Source organism: Antechinus flavipes, chromosome 3 (genome assembly GCF_016432865.1).
Source record: "Antechinus flavipes isolate AdamAnt ecotype Samford, QLD, Australia chromosome 3, AdamAnt_v2, whole genome shotgun sequence".
In the NCBI taxonomy this organism is placed as follows: domain Eukaryota; kingdom Metazoa; phylum Chordata; class Mammalia; order Dasyuromorphia; family Dasyuridae; genus Antechinus; species Antechinus flavipes.
The window spans coordinates 140,582,275-140,602,796 of NC_067400.1; positions in this window are offsets into that span (position 1 = coordinate 140,582,275).

Below are 20,522 nucleotides of genomic sequence, written 5' to 3' on the forward strand. Positions count from 1 at the left end.
TTAAGAGAGTTGATAGATATATTTCCAGGCCAGAATAGTGACATCTGACCCAAATTCCTGTTTTCCCCTACTAGAAAGTTTCCTTTGAGAACGTTGGGAAAAGAAGCTAAAAATGTCTATTATGCCTCCCTTCAAGCCACAGACAAGAACAGTTCCCCAACATACATGGACCTTAAGTACAAATGATGTAAATGGTGTCCCCTTTAATTTTTGGGATGGTCCCTGATGTGAACTGTGTCCCTTTTCCGGGGAAAGGTGCTTCTGACTCTCAAACCCTCCCAGGCTGGGATGGGCTGGGGGTGGAGGACAAACCCTTCCCAGACAACTCCCAAGATAACTAATCTCATTCAATTTTGAATTGAAAATGTCTGTCAGATTCATCCTGAGATTGCTCCAGGAGCTCTGGGCCAAACATCAAAGAAGCCTCAGACCTCAGAAGACTAATAAAAGACAACTCTGAACCCCAAAGCTTCACTAAATACCCTTTTGGACTTAGCCCACTGATAAAGATATTTTCTTCTCAGTGTAAACCCATCTTTATTAATTCCTAACCAGGAGTTTGCCCACTAGGAAAGCTGTCTTCTTAGCATACTGTACTATTTTCTTAGCATAAATAAATCCATTTTTGCCACAAAATCCATGCCTGTATTTATTGGGGTTTGCAAATTATTTTGGAAAACTTTCCACTGGCTAAGGAGAACCCATTGTTGTGAGGGGATCTCTTACCCTCAATTCTCATACTTCCTCACAAACATTGAGGTTACCCCATTCCTTTCACTAAATGTAAAATAAAAATGTAAAAATAATATGCAAAAAGTGTTTTCCAAAATTGGAAGGCAAAATCCTGGTTTTGAAACATAACTGACCACAAAAAAAAAAAAAAAAAAGCCAAAAACTTAGGCCTCAGTTAACAAACTTATAGAATATAGTGACTATTCAATCACTAAAAGCTAGTGAAGAATTGAAGGGAGAAAATACTTTAGGATTTGCCTTTACACACACCAAAAAAAAAAAACCAAAAAACAAAACCTCCTGGAAGGAAAGCTACTCTAGGCTTTAGCTTACAAATATAAAATGTAAACTAAATAGTGTGTAGAGAACAATACTTATTTACTGTCATTCTAAGCCATGTAAATTTAAATAATGAGATTTAGCAGATTAGGGCTAAGGGCTTTTCTGGGCTGCACAGCAATCACCTGAGGGTGATTTGGGCTTAAAGAAGTAGTCTAGTAGCTCCATTTAAAACAAGATAGGCTGTAGCAGAAAAAAATAAAATTGTCTAACTTTTCAAAAGAATAAAAACTGACCTCTCCTCCCCCCAAAAAAGTATCTTGAAAAAACAATCAGCCCCCAAATTATATTTCTACCACGAGAAGCTCCCCTCCCCAGTGAGCAAATGGGCCCCACACATGTAGTAAAGCTTCACAAGTGGCTAGGCCTTAGACTTTGTGTGTGGCTTGAGAAGAAACAATAGCAATCTCTATCTAGTTTTTCTACCACAGTACTTCCCTAAGGGACTTTCATTCCTGCCAAGTGAGGAGGCTGAAGGTTGGTATCAGAAGTTATAACTCTGAGGTAGAAGTGTTTCCTTAAATATTGTTTATCAAAAAATTATATTATGATCAGGATTCATCTAATCATTGATAGTTATGTCATATTTTTGAAACTAAGACAATAAATGTAATGCCAGAGTAACTGAGGCAAGATAGAAATTAGAGAGTTTTTAATATTTGAGAGGGAGAGATTGTGCTGGGGGCAAAACAGGATCCATGTTGCTCCCAGCAGACTTAATGGGACTTAGTCTCAAAGCATTCAGCAATGAATGAAGAATTCCAGGGATTCTTCATAGGGCTCCAGTGATCAGGAGAGACAAAGGCAGAGTGGGAGGGGAGTAGAACACTGGTGAGCAAACCGTAAATTCGGCTCTGACATGTTGGGGGTGAGGATCATAAATTTTTGAAAATTTAGGAGGACCTAGGAGCCAGGATGTCTGAAATGGAAGATCTCCACCTTATCTGAGATTAAACATTTATAGTTTATGACCCTAGGGTTTCCAGCCCTAAATTATATCAATTCTAATGGTCAGGAATGGGGGGTGGGGGGGACGAGGATTGCAACCAGGGTTATTGAGGCAGAATAAAGAAACTGAGGCAGAAAAATTTAGGGAAACTGAGGCAGAACAATAAAAAGAGACGGTGGTATAACATGTGACTTTTACTAACCGCCTTAATTTTCCCAAGCTCCCCTACTATGCAGAAGAGGCCAGACTGACTTGAGAATCAGAAGCAGGAGGCATAAACTGTGCATTCCTTAAACTGAGCACATCAGAAATTCCTTGCAGTATTTGCATGCTGAACATGGAATTCCCCCTTCTATGATAGAAAACCAGTTCAGACTGGGCCAAGTAAAATACACCTTTTGAAAAACAGTCTAGCCCAGACATAACCTGATAAGACTACTATGCAGTTACCCCTACTCCTAAGACCATAAGTCCTTAATTCACCCTGAGACCTTCTCCTAACTCCTCCAAGATTTCATCCACCAAGCATCTCCCCAACTTCTCTTGTATTCCTTCAAATATCATTCATCTCCCCAATTCTTTCCTGGATTCTGTCATCTTATTTCTATCTATAAAAATCATCTCTTCTCAAAGTGTATCAGAAAACATTTTCAACCTCTCACCTTGTGATTTGTGTCTTTAGAAAGCTTGATGCCTGTACACACTCCAAACTCAGTTCTGTTATCATACATACATGTATATATGTTTGTCTTCTTAGTAAGAATAAACCCAGAGATACAACCTAAAGGAATAAACCCACAGATAGAACCTAACTTCATCTTTCTTAGACCAACTCTGGAAAAATATTTACATGTTCAAGGCTTGTTGAACCTAATACCAGTTCCTCAATGAACACACAGAGGAAAAAGCAAAGAAGCCCCTTTAGGCAAATTATAACAAAACAAAAATCAGAGTAAGTGTATATAGGAGAATACATACTAAATAATAGAGAGTGCTCTCTTTAGCTCAACAAAAGAGGAAGTCATGGATTTCTTCCTAGAAGAATCTCCCTGAAGTCTCTAGAGGAGCAAGCTGGGAAAAGGAACATGATGGAGAATACCATTTCTGTGTGGGACAGTAGCAACAAAAAAAAAGAGAGACTGGGAAATAAGAAAAAATAAAAACAGATTTACTGTGATGTCAGGAGAAAGCACAACTTCTAACAGAGTGTCTGAACGCAAAGCATAAAAGGCAAAACACAAGATTAAATAGATCTGGGGTGTCCAGGCTTATACTCTAAGTGAGGAAGTCTATCCCAGAAACAAAAGAATATTAGTAAATTACAAACTCCTCCTTCACTTCTCCACTGAAACCAAGATCCAGAAGGCCTCTAAAAAAACTAACCAATCTCAAGGGAAGGAGACAAGACTTTGAAGGAGACAATAAAGGATTTGGACTTTAACTCCTGGCTGCACTTGTGGTGATTACTGAACTGAAACTAAGGCTGTCTCCAGAGACCCCAAGGAAACCTGAACAGGGAATATTACATTTTAGAGAAGAACATTACAGGAACTTAGTTTTCCCAGACTGTGTTTAAGACAAATCTTGACATCTCAATATAAATTCTTGTCACTCGCTAGATTCTGCTTTTATTTCCCCATCCTCCCTCAAAGGTACCAAATTCTAACTTGGTTCCTCCCCATATTCCTTAGATCCTCCCCCTCCCCCTCTCCTCTGTCCCTCCTGAGCTATAAAAGGTTGTGTCTCTCAAAAGAAAGTTGTTTGAATCACCTATGACTCTGCCTTGCTTATTTCTGGCTTGTTTGAGCCTATGTGCTATTCATGTAATAAAACAACAAATCTGTGTTACTTGTGATGGATGTCTGACTTGATTTCTTCAGATTGATTGAACAATTATGCTCTCCCAAATATATTTCATATTACCATTTCTGGTATCTTTATAATCACTTAAGTGATGATGATGAGAATGATACTAATAGAATTTACAAAGAACTTTGAAGTTTGCGAAGCACTACACATGTTATCTCAATTTATTCTTATAACAAATCTGAGACAGATTTGCTATTATTATCCCCATTTTATAAATAAGGAAACTGAGGCAGATGGAGATTAAGTGATTTGCTCAGGATCATCCAGTTAATAAGGAAGACTAGATTTAAATTCAGGTTTCTATGACTTCAGATCCAGTTCTTAATTCACAGTACCAACTTGCTTTTAATGTTTTTAAAATTAGTTCTGGACCTGTACTTTAAGAGAAATATAGTTTTTTTTTTCTTTTTTCTCGTTGATTTTATCCTTAGTATATTCTTCTTTTTTGTCAAAAAAAGAAATATTTACTCTTAGGATTCCACTTGAGACTACCAGAAGTGTTCAGAACACAATTATCTGATGAAAGGTGTTTTTTTTTTTTTTTTTGTTTTGTTTTTTTCCTTAAATGCAATATTATCTTCTTGAACTATAATGAAATGAAGTGAAGTTTTAAATACATGGCTAAGTGGATATATTTGTCTTAGTACTGTAACATTTAAGAGTAAAGCTATTAAAAGGAATCCCCTGATAATTATGTATTTAAGGTCACTAGTTTTAAAATCTTGGCTTGTAAGCAAATAAAACAACTTTCTTGGGTAGGAAGTACAGCAATAAAAAGAGATAGTTATTAAAATGGAAACCAAAATCTCTTCATTTATTCATTTATATACATATATATATATATATATATATACACATATATACATGTGTATATGCATGTATGTAGAAATGTATGTATGTATGTATCTCTTTATACACACACACACACACACACACACACACCAATCTATCTGAAATGTATTTATCTCAATATGGGAATTAGGTTGATATATCTGTTTAAAAGTAAAAACAACAGTGACTTCACTTTTCTTTTTATTCTGGCCTATGATGTTTTTATTCTCATATCTTATTTCTTCAAATGACTGAAACAAGCAGTTAGAGCTGGTTGCCATTGAGAAGTAAGAGAAATTCCAATACTTTAACAGTATAAGGAAAGGCAATCAAACACATCATCTAGAAACAGCCCCTCCCTATGAGAAAATCAGGCAGTTCAAAAAGTGTTTTATTTAAATGTTATGTTAGGGTACTGAAATCAAAGATCACATTCACATGCACTAATCTGTTCCTCAACTTTGCAAAGATGATCTGCATAATAAGCATAAAATAAAACAAAACACAGACTTCAATAGGTGAATCAAATAGAATACTTGAAAAAAATATTACCACAAGTTTCAAATTGTTCAATTATTATATTTAATTTGAGTAATGGGATAATTGAAATAACTAACAATCAAGATTTATTTTTTATTTTTTATTAAAACTTTTTATTTACAGAATATAAGTATGGGTAATTTTTCAGCATTGATCCTTGAAAAACCTTGTGTTCCAAATTTTTCCCTCCTTCACTCCACCTCCTCCCTGAGATGGCAGGTAATTCAATACATGTTAAATATGTTTAAAATTTTGTTAAATCCAATATATGTAAACATATTTATACAGTTAACTTGTTGCATAATAAAAATTGGATCAAGAAAGGGAAAAAAAAATTGAGAAAGAAAACAAAATGCAAACAAACAATAGAAAGAGTGAAAATGCTATATTGTGATCCAAACTCAGTTCCTACAATCCTCTCTCTGGGTGTAGATGGCTCTCTTCCTCACAAGATTATTGTAACTGATCTGAATCAACTCATTGTTGGAAAGAGCCATTAGAATTGATCATCATTTAATTTTCTTGTCATGTACAATGATCTCCTGGATCTTCTCATTTCACTTAGTTCAGGCCTCTCTAAAGTCATCCTGCTGATCATTTCTTATAGAACAATAATATCCCATTACATTCATATACCATAACTTATTCAGCCATTCTCCAATTGATGGGCATCCACTCAATTTCCAGTTTCTTGCCATTACAAAAAGGGCTGCAACAAACATTTTTGCACATGTGAGTTCCTTTTCCTCCTTTAAGATCTCTTTGGGATGTAAGCTCAATAGAAATACTGCTGGATCAAAGGTTATGCATAGTTTGATAACTTGTTGAGCATAGTTCCAAATTGTTCTCCAAAATGACTAGATGTGTTCACAATTCCACCAACAATGTATTAATATTCCAGTTTTTCCACATCCCCTCCAACATTTGTCATTATCTGTTCCTGTCATTTTAGCCAATCTGATAGATGTGTAGTGGTATCTCACAGTTGTTTTAATTTTCATTTCTTTGATTAATAATTATTTGGTGCACCTTTTCGTATGACTAGAAATAGTTTCAATTTTTTCACCTGAAAATTGTTTTTTCATATCCTTTGACCATTTATCAATTTGAGTCAATTCTCTATGTATTTTAGAAATAGGACTTTATCAAAACCCTTAAATGTAAATGTTTTCCCTATTTTATCACTTCTCTTCTAATCTTGTCTGCATTAGTTTTGTTGAATTTGATTTGTCTTTGTGAACTTCAGGCTTTGAGGTCTGTCCTCTCCATAAAAGATTTCTATGGTCAGAGTTCTTTTTGATTTTTTGTTCATTTTTTTTTAAGAGTTGTGATCTGTTCTTAAGGCAAAGGGGTGATCAAGCTGCTTTTGTTTGTTCTGGAAGGTGTTTCTGACTTACTTCTGTGCTGGGTAATTTTGGCCAGGTAACAAATTCTTCTAGGGCTCAGCGATTTACAATTTTTCTTTTGTATTGCCTTTTTGGGTGTCTTACAGCAAATCTAATAAGCCACCCATATGCAACCAAGGCAGCGTAATTAAGAGACTCACAAAAGTTTCCCTGGTCTGTGGATGTAGCAACTCTGGCTTCCTACCCCAGTTCCTTGCCTTGGGCTTCCTGTAATGAGGGGCTCAGCAGATCATCCCCTTGCCCATTTGAAATAAAATTGTTCTGAAGTTCTTCCAAGGTATCTTCTTCTAGAAATGTGTTGTACTACAAATAATTGTAGGTTCTGTGGCTTCAAAACCATTTTAGAAGCTTAATCTACTGTTGATTTGAGAGAAGGTCAGAGGAACTGACAGCAAGTCATGTCTGCTCTCCTCCATCTTGGCTCTGACCCCAAGATTTTTAATAAAGCTATTTGTATAGATCAGTTTGGTCAAAAATATATTTTTGTGCCTGATAGAATGATCAGATCAGAATCACTGTGCCATCACACACATTAATTTAGCAAATGTAACCTATTGTTACCTTTGTATACTTTTTAGGTGGGGGTTATTGTGATTTAATTTTTATAGGGAAATGTAAATGTGACAATCCCTACCACTAAACCAGATTTAACAACTATCTTCTAAATTATGGGCTTAGTGGATTTTCCATGAGAATTAGGAGATAAGATTTGCCCATGCTCATACTACTAGGATGTGTCAGAGGCAATGTGTATGTGTACATATGTATGTACATGTATGCATGTGTGCGTATATACACATATACACGTTTGTGCATGTGTATATTGTGAATGCATATGTGTATACCTGTGTATTTCTTTTTTAATGACAACAGTTGAACAGTGTAAGTGAACAGTACACATAAACATACATGCTCAAAACTATGTTTATATGTATCTTATTAGAAATGTGTGCATAAGTCAAATTGTATATCTATATATTAATATGTGTATACACACACATATATACACATATACACACTTTTTTTCTTTTACAAATATGCACTTAGAACAAAATTCAAAAGAAATAATAGAAGTAAAAATGAGAATAAATTTACTGAATATTTCTTATTGAATCAAAGAAAAATATACTACAGGAGGATAACTATTACCTAAAAATTATTTGTTCTAAGAGAAATAAGATAACTCAATTAAATGGAAACAAAAGATCGAATAGTATCAAATTGGAATCATTTTCTGTTGGACACAACTTGCCTCAAATTAGAACCTTAAGTAGAACTTTAAGTTTTTTGACTCATTGAAAACCATAAGTCATTGTGCCTGAAAGGCTTTTTTTCCCACTTTTAAAAAAGACTAATGATATTTGCCATACCTATTTTAAGGAGTAACTGTGAAAATATTTGAAGAATATTAAACTATAAACTTCCACTGGCTTATTAATGACATGAATCAATTTTTTGTCCACTTGGGAAATTTCAGGTTACCAAAAAGTTTTGAAATTTTAAATCATATCAAAATGACCTGAATAGAGAGAATAGATTGATTAGTTCTAATTGGGATTACTAGTTGTATGTATGATTTAGATTATACTTTGAATGTATATTAATTGCAAACTATAGAAGGTAGGATTTAAAACATAGAGATTTACTAATTCAATTCTTCATTTTGCATATTCCTATACTAGATAAATTTGGGGTCACATGATATAAATAGCAGAGCTATTATGTTGAAATGCGTGAATTCTGGTTCATAGTTTGACAGAATTCAGAGTTTCTATGACTACAGATGTCTAAGGAGAATTGGAAGAAATTCCATTTTTATGTATATTACATTTCTTTCTATAATTTAATTTATAGATTAATTATTCTTATCTAAAACTAAATATAAAATAAGAAAAAAGCAAAATAGAAAAAAGTCAGCAAAATAAAAATAAAAAAAAACAAAACAAAACTTTGTCATGTTGCCTGCAGAACATCGAAGATTCAAAATATGTAACAATAAATTTGCATTTCAAGAAAGCATATATAATGATAGAAAATGTTATATTTCTACTTATCTTTTCTTTGCTTTCTTATAGGTTATTCTTTTGTTCTCTATTGTGTTATTTTTATTTTTTCCCCTTTTTGTTCCTCCCCACTACACCCCATCTTCCCTAAACAGCCTATAGTTAAGCATTGATATATTAGTGTAAACACCACTAATCCCGGGATTGGGGAGGATCATGCTTCTAGCTTCACTTCCCCTCTCCTCTCTGACCTGGAACACTAAAGCAAAAACTCCACTTGCAAGTGCCAACATATTTGCCTAAACTTCCATACTCACCAGGTATGCTTATGCTGATTCTTTCTTGCCTAGGGCCTTCTCAGTAGGACATCTGGTTCTAGCATTCATTATTTGGCTCTAGTATTCATTATTCATTATTCAGTTTTCCTGGATTGAAACCCTAGATTCCCTAAAGCTGAGAGGCGAAAGTTCCTCTGGTTAGGCTGAGGCTACCTCTGAATCCAGCTAGCTCCACCAACCTTCTGTTTCATAGGAGCTAGCCTGGAGGTGTTACACTTCACACTCATTAAAGATAGGTCCTGAGGCCTTTTGTCCAGGATTCTTTAGTTGTACCAGGGAAAACTCTTTTCTTTCCCAAGTCCTATTTATTTGTTTGTTTGCTAATTTTTCCTGTTCCCTGAGGCAAATTTTTGCTTTATTTGCTTTTAATTTGTTTGGGAAATCTGGAGAGCTTGGGATTTTTTGACCTACTCTGACATCTTTTCAGAATCCTCCTCCTATAGATTGTTTAAAATCTTTAAAAAAGCTAAAAACTTTATTAAATACTTACTTATTATATCCTAATTATTGCTGTAGATGTTGAAGAAAATACAAAAGCTATTGGGAAAAAAAAGGGTGTCTCATATATATGTATACACACACATCTATACATATACGTACACATACATACATACATACATTTACATGTATGTTTTTATGAGTGTATATAATGCATATATATATATATGCTCCTAAGGAGTATACAACTCCTAGGGAAGATATAGTAATAACACTTAGGTCACCTGGTCTTGGGAGTGATATAGTTAGATGTGATATACTTTTTCCCCTAGGATATCCTGTTCCAGTTTTCTCTAACCAATCAAGATGCTGAGCCCACAGATGTGGTTAGCTGTCAAATAACTGTTGTGATCTAGTTCAGATGGATCTGAATCGGTCCCTGTTCAGGCGCCAAAATGTGGTGAGCTTTTTCTTCTCAAAACACAGCCAGGTGATAAAAGTTCAGGCCTATCTCTGTGCTTGGTTCCAAGAGCTCTCTCCAAATGTCTTTAAATCCAAAGGTCTGGTCCTTCAGCCTCTGCCTCTGCTTTCTTCAGCCTCCAGCCAGCTCCAGTCTTCATGTCATTCCAGTGAAATCTCGACTTGTAGCGTCTTCCTCTGAAGAACTCTCCGACTGGCCCATTGGCCTATTTATGCTCCTTCCAGAGAGAGGGATTATGGGTAGTTCTACTTAGTACCTTGTTTCAGGTTCTGCCCAAAACATCTTCTTGTAAGATTAGATCAACTCTAATTAGTTAGCAGTTAGTAAGGATTCCAACATCTCCCCCTTTCTTTTGTTTTAAAACATAGGGGGTTTCTGAGGGGGTACACATAAATCCATCAATATAGGCCAGAACTTTGTAACAGATATACATGGTATACATAAGCACATAGCAATATAACACAGGCTAGTAGTAATGTAACAAATAACATGAATCATCCTGAAAATTTACACATGTCCATAAGTCTTAGAAACAGTCCAATAGGATTCCATTGTCCATTAGTTCATGTGCCAGGAATCCAATAGTTCCTGTAAGCTCTGAAGTACTGCAAAAAGTCTCATCAACAATTTTTCATCTTAAGGAACCCAATGATTCTTGCTGGGTTTTCAGGAACTGAAATAGTTTCATCTTGTGTTAGGAAATTCAAAGATTTCTGAAGATTTTAAGAGTCCTTTTGACAGTCTCATTGTCAGCCATCTGATTCTTTCTTCATCAGTGGAAATATAAGCAGATCCTCTTCCCCAAGCAGTTAATCTAATTCCCTTCTATTTACCAAATTTGGGATTTCTCCTCATCATCTGGTAATTACATTGGAGCTGTTTGCATTGGATATTGTCTTGTTGTCTTAAAAGGCCTGTATTCTTCCCAACTGTAATCCTGATTGCTTTTCTGTTGGTTGATGACATCAGAGTTCTGAATTTCTAAAGTCTCTCTGGGTGTAACCTCAGCTGCTATCATGCCCCACCTGTCCTTTGATTGATACTTTAGAGCTGGGCCCTGCCTCTCATTCCTCTGGGTCAATATACATTTAGAGGCCCAATGAAAGCCTCCGTTACATTTTGGACATGGGGTTTTGGGTTTTCTCTCACCCTGTTTTCTCACTCTATCTCCATATCTACAATGAGCTCTCAAATGTCCAATTTTTCCGCACTGAAAACATCGACGAGTTTCTCTAGAATTCCTCTGCCAAGAAGGACCTTGTCTTTCCATGTTCATCATAGTCTGGGCATAATAAGCATTTGTGCCCACTGTGGCACAGCGTCTTATGATTTCCTCTAAAGGAGCATCTTTGTCTAGCCCCCATATAATTCTTTTGCAAACCTCATTGGCATTTTCCTTAGCCAAATGTTTAGTCATTATTTCTGTTGCTGCATTGTCTCCAATGGTTCTTATTACAGCTGTTTGTAAACGTCCCACAAAATCTGCAAAAGGCTCATTGGGACCTTGCTCTATTTTTGTGAAAGCATTATTTCCATCTTTCTGTCCAGGGAGAGAATTCCAAGCTTTTATTGCAGCCTTAGAAATTTGCTCATACACTGTTATGGGATAATAAATCTGTTCTGAACTCTCTGCATACTGACCTTCTCCAGTTAGTTGGTCAAAAGCAACTTGTACAATAGCTCCTGTTTGCCTATTGCGTTGGGCTTGAATCCTACATAATTCACGAAACTCCGAAAACCACAATAAATTTTGTCCCGGTTCTAGACAAGTTTTCGCTATGGATTTCCAGTCATTCGGGGTTAGGATTTCATAAGACAAATTATCCAGTAACATCTTCACATAAGATGATATAGCCCCATAAAGAGTGCAACCCTTTTTCAAATCTTTAATTTTTCCCAAATTAAAAGGAGTGTATTTTCTCTCTTTTTGACCTGAGGAGTTGAGCTCTTCAATCACAGGATATGCATTTATAAAATCAGATATATCTTCTCCTTCATTTTTTGCTTTAATTAATGCTTTTTCTAATCTTGTCAAATTCTGCTTTACAGGAGAAGCTGACTGTGATTCTGTCTCTCTCCCTCCCCCTTGTTCTACCCATGAAGGGTTAATTGCGGGGGGAGGGTCATGAGATGTGGAATCACCTAATTCCTCCTTCTGTGAAGTATCATACTCAGAATTGTAATTAACTCTATTCTCATCTGATTCATCCTCCTTTTCACCTAGTAAAGTTGGCACTTCTTCCTCCTGTACTTTCCTTTTCATCATTCTATCACTTAAATAACTTCTTATAGCCAATTGTATTACATTATATGTATTAATTATTGAGTTAGGCCCATTTTTATCATAGAATTGACAAAGATCCTCTCCAACCAATTTCCATTCATTTAGATCTAATTCCTTTTCAAGAGAGAAACAAGGACATATGTCCTTTACAGTTTGTAAAAGTTCAGTGATTTGCTGTAAACTTATAATTAAACCTTGGCTTTCCATAATTTTGACAATGCTCTCTAAACATTTTCCTTGAACAGAAACAGGCTGTTTTCTAAACATCTGTCCCATCTTAGCTGAAATTCTACTTTAACTCTTCTAACAAAATTTCTTTGTTGCACTCACCCTAATTTCTGGGTTGAAGAGTCTTTTCCACTGGATCAGGATCAGAGGCTTTTCCACTTGAATTAGGATCGTAGCTTTTCCACTGAAATCCACTGAGGGGTCTGTTAGTCCCACGTTCAGGGCACCAAAATGTTGTGATCTAGTTCAGATGGATCTGAATCGGTCCCTGTTCGGGCGCCAAAATGTGGTGAGCTTTTTCTTCTCAAAACACAGCCAGGTGATAAAAGTTCAGGCCTATCTCTCTGCTTGGTTCCAAGAGCTCTCTCCAAATGTCTTTAAATCCAAAGGTCTGGTCCTTCAGCCTCTGCCTCTGCTTTCTTCAGCCTCCAGCCAGCTCAGGTTCTGGCCAAAACAACTTCTTGTAAGATTAGATCAACTCTAATTAGTTAGCAGTTAGTAAGGATTCCAACAAATAACAACCTGTTGGTCAGTGATAACAGAGTTTCTGGGACTAATGATCAATCATAGTGAGGTGCTTAAAGTTGATGCAAGCATAGAATAAAATTGAGAGCCTGCCACTTAATCTAGTGACATTTCAGACCTAAATATACATCTCCAGAATGTTCCTCCGATGAACTCTGCCCAGAGAATTATGGGTATTGCATCTGTGCACAAAGTCATAACCAGACCACTTTTCAACTCTACCTTTATACCATAAAATTAGCATATCAGTGATATAAAGCATCTGTTTTTTCTAACTTTTCCCTATAAATTTATCTTTCTGCTCCTGGTTCTTTGCTAATTTCTTCTGGAACTTAGCCTATTGTAATTGGTGATACAATTAGAAAAAACTCTGTGGCTTGAAGATAGGTCTAAGTCTCTTGCAGCTCCCAACATTTTTGCGGTTTCCCTTGAACCCCAACAGATACACACACACACACACACACACACACACACATACATCTATACATATACACATACATATACATATATATGCATAGTGATGAATGTGAAAGTTTCCAAAAAGAGTTCCAAAAAGAACACCATGAAAATGTTATGGAAAAACAAGTCATTATCAACCACATAGATGATAAAAGACAACATTTTGACTTGTTATTAATTTAGTGAAAATACACTGTTGATAACAAAATTGTCCATTTTATGCTTGATACATATCTTATTTCTTTCTCTTTCTGCCTTGCTTTCTCCTATTTTTTCTTTCTTTCCATGTTTCCTTCTTTTTTTTTTTTTTGCACAGTTTTTTTTTTACAATAATTAGCTATTTATAGCAGGCCATTTGGCTTAGTGCTTCTTAAAGCTACTTGAGCAATAGGCCCATTTCACCATATTCCTAATTAGGCTCTTTTAGTTCCAATGGTGGCCATTCATCACTACCAAAAGACCTGAAGCAAGGAAAGCTCTTATCTCCAATTTTTTTCAATGTCTGCCAGTACTAGTGTGATCTGAATGTCACTAGCCTAGCTACTCTGGGTAGAAAACATATCACCAGTATTTGAAATGTTAAAAAAAAAGAAACAAACAAACAAAAAATAACCAACAACACTGCAGTTTCATATATTAGCATCTAAGCAATGTAACAGTAATAATTAAGTTTCTTATTATATTGTGTCATATTCAATAGTCTCCTGAATTTACTAGCTGGAACTCTCAAACTTTTAGTTTCTCTCTTATGAAAAAAAAAAAAAAAGTTAATAGCACTACTGAACTAGCATTCAACCCATTATCAGAGATTAATTTTTAATTATGATATATCATGTTAAAATATATTTATTTTATACTGTGGATAGATTTATAATTTTTGTATATATATATATACTATTTTTCATTGGGAAACAGAGACTACTCATTCCTAGCCTAGGGAAGCATATTTATCGAATAAGAAACACAAGATGCTACTACTTCCAGATCTTGATATAGAGATTCATTCATTCAGTCGATAAATAAGCATTAAGTGCCTACTGTGTACTAAGTGTTGTACTAAGGCTGTTGAAAGAAACCAAAGAAAATGCAAAGGACAATCTCTGCTTTTGGGGAGTTCAGAATCTAATTTACAGCCAATAAAAATCTTAGAAGCAGCAAACAGTTCACACTAACTCAGACAGCAAGAGAGCATTATTCTTTAAAGGCTACAACTACCCTTTAATTAAAATGGCAAGAACTGAGATCAAGGGTCACTTGTATATAAGAAATCACTATTCTTCCAGGCCATTAGATCTGTAATGTTTATTCACGAACATTTGATTATAATAATACCTTCAAAGAGGAAGATGATTACATTTCGAAGACTGTGTCTATGAAAAATAGGGGGGAAAAAAAAACTTCAAGATTATTGATGCAAATATAGTGTATGGCAGAAAAAGTAAGAGCTCCTACCTCCCCAAATGACTAGTTCGCATGTGCTGAACTTGGCAATTTTATTCAGTGGGGGGTAAATTTCCATCACACTATGCATTCCCCATTTACAATAGTAGCAGTAGCGTAAATAACTCCTCACACATCAGGCTGAAAATATATTCTTACATGTCCATCTCACAGTTTGTAGCTATTTCTATTTTTATCCTAAAGGCACATCAGCTGAATTCACACACACCAATAAAAGGAAAACATATGTTTCTAAGTGGAATATTATTTCTTATTTTAATAGCATAATTTTAGGATCATTTTTTTTTCTTTATCCTGAAAGGAAGATGGCTTTGGTACAGGTGTTGTCATTTTCTTATCTGCTCAACTTAATTAATTATTTCAGAAAATAAGGTCTAATCAAGAATTCTTTATAAAATTTCTCTGCAGGTACTCAGCATCACACTGTAAGGGTGACACCATGTCTCTGGGTAGTTACAGAAAATGAGAGATTGGCAAAATACCCAAAACACCCTGCAGAACCTTTGTCTCTGAGAGTTACAGGGTTTCTAACCTGTTTAATGGGCATACAGCACATTTCCTGCAGAGAAACAGCAGCATCCCATGGCCAGTTCCACAGAATCTAGTTGTGTGTTCATGGATTAGAACTATCATTCAAGTTCTTTATGTCTTCATAGTATTCTTTCTCCACCTAATGGGAACATTCAGAATTGAAGACAGCAGAGTCAGAGAATCCTTTTAGTTCAGGAACATTTCTATAGAAAAAAAGAAAAAAAATGAACATTTTAAACTAAGTTCTCATTGTAATAATTGATGTACACACATTTAGAAAGAAGAGCAGAACTGCTTACTTTAAAAGATGAACCTTTATCAAGAAGATGATAAAAGAAATTATGTAATTATACATTTTCATCTGTACAATTGAATAGCTTTACATGAATTCTATTGAGCCTTACTTTGCAGTGATAGTGGTGATTCTGATTTTACCCAGATAAGGCTGTCTTTCACATTTTTTTTTCTTTTATCCCAGGCTTCGTACAGTATCAGAAACTTAGTAGTCTTTAATATACGTTCACTTACTGACAGGACTGATACTCAAGTTTTGAAATACTCCCTAAAAAAAAGAAGAAAAAAATCAGTTAAAGCAGTTGAGAAATCCAAAATATTAGTGAAATACTTCACTTTATAAATCAAAAGCTAAAATAAAGAACTTCAAGATAGGGAAAAAGAAGATGCCATGTGAATATACTGATACTTGTGCTTTAAAGCCCCTTCAATTTAGTATTTATTGCATTTTTGAGGAGAAAAAATTGCCTCAGTACTTGAGATTTGCTCTAGACTTGCTTTCTACAATGTGACTGTTGTCTTGCTTGAGCAGCAGGGATGTGAGGTTAGCCAGACATACTGTCATTGCTGCTGCTGCTATTGCCCTCAGGTATGAACAGCTCCTACCTAGGAAAGGCTTCAGTGTGCAGGACTGTCAGGTTGGAACCAAGAAAGCTAAGGTTGTACATGTGTGCTGGCAGGTCACTAGACAGTTCCTATAGGAAGATTATAATCTCCCATATCACAAAACAGTAGTACTGGAAGGGGCACAGAGCAGATGGTGTTCTCAGGAGGAGAAGAAGCAGAAGGAACAGGAACAGGCTGGAGCAGCAGCCTGGGTGGAGGTGGCAGTGGCAGAACAGGATCCCGACTCCTGATAGTCCTGAGTTCGGAGAGATCATATCCCTGGAGAGCAGAGGATGTGGAACCATATCTTCTGCCTCCACATCTAGCACCCTCCTTACCCCACAAAAGCTAGGAAGACATAGGAAAAGTATAAAATATATAGATATATTGTATGTTTATATATACGTAGGGGTGTGTGTGTATAATGCATGTATGTTCATATGTACACATACATGCATGTATATATACATGTGTGTATACTAACTCCCATAACCCTTTTTGTGGATAGAGAGAGAACAATGTAATCAGAATGGGGATGAACATTACCTCATTTTCTCTCACCTGGACCCAAATCCTCTTACTTTCCCAGAAGGAATTTTAATTTTTCTTCACTACAATTTACCATAGCATCTTTCCCCTCCTTGTCCCAGGCCACTTGAGACACAGAAAATCAATAATAAATCCTTGATATGTTGTTATATTCTTTACCAAATAAGAGAAGAAAGGGGAAAGAGAAGCAAGTGAATAGTCTTCATAGTTTCTCTTATGCTGGCATACACATACTCTGATATCATCGAACCTAAATCAATTTTGCCTAATTCTGCATTACTTCCAACATTACATTATATTATATCTCTGATTCTCATTTTACCCTGTATGTTTCAAAAAGGCATGTGGTATGCCATATTTAACTTTGTATTTCCAGTAATATCTAGAACAGTGTTCTTCACCCAGTGGGTAATGGATATTTGCTCATGGAAATCAATATAATTAAAGATCATTGCGAAACTTAACAATACTTTTCAAGAATTCTAGGAAGAATTATTAGATTTGAATCAGTTTTGGCTGAATGCTTAAAATATATGATCAAGGATTTTGTTGAAGAAATTGACCCATCAAATATTTTGTTTATCAATATATGTGCTTAGATTTGCATTCATGTAGTTTTTCACAATAAGAATAATTTTTCTATGATTGATAATGTGTATCCTTTTAAATTTCTGACAATCTTTGAGTAGCCATTATTATACATATATCATAGGAGAAAAAGACATAAGTAGAATTTCATTATATTTTAAATATTTAATGTATCTAACACATAAAACAAAAAAGTGATTTTGCTTTGGAATCCTGTTTGAATGAAGCATAAATTAGAACAGATGTTATCAGAGGAGTAAAATTTCAAGAGACATTTCTAGAAGGGCACATATATGGTTTCGTTGATATGATAAAATAAAAAAATACCATAAAGTTGAGATATATGACCATGAAAAAAAGTTACATTGGTAATAAAAATTAATCTGGCAATAATTGCTATGAAAATGAAAATGGTGAAGCCACCATTTTGTGCTCCAGAAACAGGGCTATTGCATTAATAGCCTATTTTAATATATCAGTATCATTTACTGTCACTATGTAGACCTATTTAAATGTATGGAATATAATGAGAAAAACTATAGAAAAAAGAGAAAAGAGAAAGAAAAAAAAATCACAGGTTGACGCAAAGAAGAAATTGGAAGCTGAACAAAAATAACTCATAAGGCTGATGACTTTTATTAGGGGATTTTTAGAATTTTTAGCGGACTTGAATGAAGATCTGTTTGGCATGCTTTGCAAATTTGCATGTGACATGAATATGGAAAAGATAGTTTAACACAGTGAATGACAGAATCAGGATTCAACATGTTTCAGCAAGTAGAAAATTAGGGTAAAATCTAATATAAAATACAAAGGAACAAAAAAGGAAAAAAATCTACATTTGGGTTCTAAATATCAGATGTACATTCATAATGGAGAAGGTATTGATACAGTACTGTTCATATGAAAAACATGCAGATTTTCATTTTAGAAAAGTATAAATTCAGTGTCCTTTTAAAGTACCCAAAAAGCTAAGATGAATTTATGCTTCATTAATATAACTACTGAGTATCCAGATTTAAAGGTAGTGCTAATCACAGTGTACTCTTTGGTGTTCTAATACTGCTGTCATACTTAGGAAAAAATATTTGTAAACTTTATATATTTCCCAAGAAGGGTGAGATAGTAATAGTGTCATAAACCTTTTCCTATGAATATTTTTGAAGAAAAGTTGGAATGTTTAGCTTGGAAAAGGTGTTTTACAAGAATTTAAAATTTATCAAATAGTCACATCATCATTCTGAATCTCACTTTAGAAAGGGACCAACTTCACAAGTCATTTAGAACCCATAAATAAATAAAAAATTCCTTTATTACCTTTATTTTTATATTTCATGAACATATCACAGAATCTAAGATGTGGAAGGCATCCTTGAAACCAAGTTCAATTCTTAACCGCCCAAGAATGTTATCTAAATGTTTCTGAGTGGTGCTCCTTTCTCTCCTTGAAGATTTCTAATGAAGAGAAATCCATTACCTCCAAAGAAAGATTATTTGATTTTTGAACAAATGTAATGGTTATTTTTTTTTCTTACATCAAATTCAATTCTGTCTTATTCTATTCTTTGCTCCTAATTTTGTTCTCTGGTGTCAAGCTCAACTAGTATAATTCTTTTTAAAGATGACAATCCTTTAAATACTCGAGGACAATGACAGTATCACATCAGACATAAATTTTCCAGGCTAAATATTCTCAGATTTTCTACTGATAATTGTATCACATGGTGAGAAGACTTTTCATTATCTTGTCACTGTCCTCTGGAAATCCTATAACAATTCTTCCCCTTACACAATATATGTCAGAAACAAATGCAGTATTTTAGATGAAATTTGATCATGGAAAAGTATAATAGAGTTCTCTCCTACTTTGCTATGTATACTAATTCTCTCTTAATATAATTTAGATGATTTTAATTTTTTCTGTTTTCCATATCATACTATTACCAATAATTGAGCTTGCAGCAAAACAACAAAAAAATCACTTTCACAGAAACCACTATCTAGTCATATCTGATCTATATTGTCTTAGTGAAGATGATATTCTTAAAAACCAAAGCATAAGAATTTATAGTGGCCCCTATTAAATATCATCTCATTATTTCATTCCAATGTTTGAATCTGTCAATACTTTATGTGTATCATGACTTTTCAAATTCAGTATGTCAGTGACTCCTTCCAAACTAATGACATCTTTAAATCAGTATATAATGTATACCCTTATATAAAAGAGTTATTAAAACAACAATTACCCTAAACTTCACTGAACCAAAAACAGTTCCTTTTAGTAATCTATGGACTAGAGATATTTTTTATGTTAATATTAGGACTTGGAATATTGAACTTGGAGTTAGGTAGACCTGAGTACTAATCCGGCTTCAGACATTTACTAATTTATGTGACCCTGGTAAATCATGTAACCTCTACCAGTCTCAATTACTTCATTTATGAAATGAGGATAATAATAGCACCTAACAGAAGGTTCTGAAATGTTTTGCAACATTTTAAGTACTATATAAATATTAGGTTTATCTGTGTTGTTGTTATCTAATGATTAGTGTCTATGCAATATTCTTTCATTTTGTCCACAGATATATTATGAAATGGTTCTGAAGAAATGTCACGGCAACTGGATTGGAATTATCTTGCTTGAGTTCTAGAGAGAGGAGATGATAACAATAAGTACACAGGGGCTGATATTAGTATAATATAAAGAAAAGCTTTTTTTTTTTTTTTTTTTTTTTTTTTTTTTTTTTTTTTTTTAAATTAGACTGCCCAAAGGAAGTATTGGAGGGCTTCTCAAAAAGTTTGAAAGATCCATTTTGTGGAAATTTGTGTAGAAGATTAGTATTCAGGTAGGTCTTAGAACAGCATGACTACTGATTGCAAAAATGGTGGATTCTGTGATGGTTTGCATTAAGGACAAAATAATGTACTCTTAAAGAAACGATAATCTCTCATATACTTGATATTAGGTCATTGTTTCTCTCATCAATCCCAATGCCACATACAATTAAAAATCTATTACATATTGGAAAATTAACTTTATTTAATAGTATACCTTTTTTTTTTTC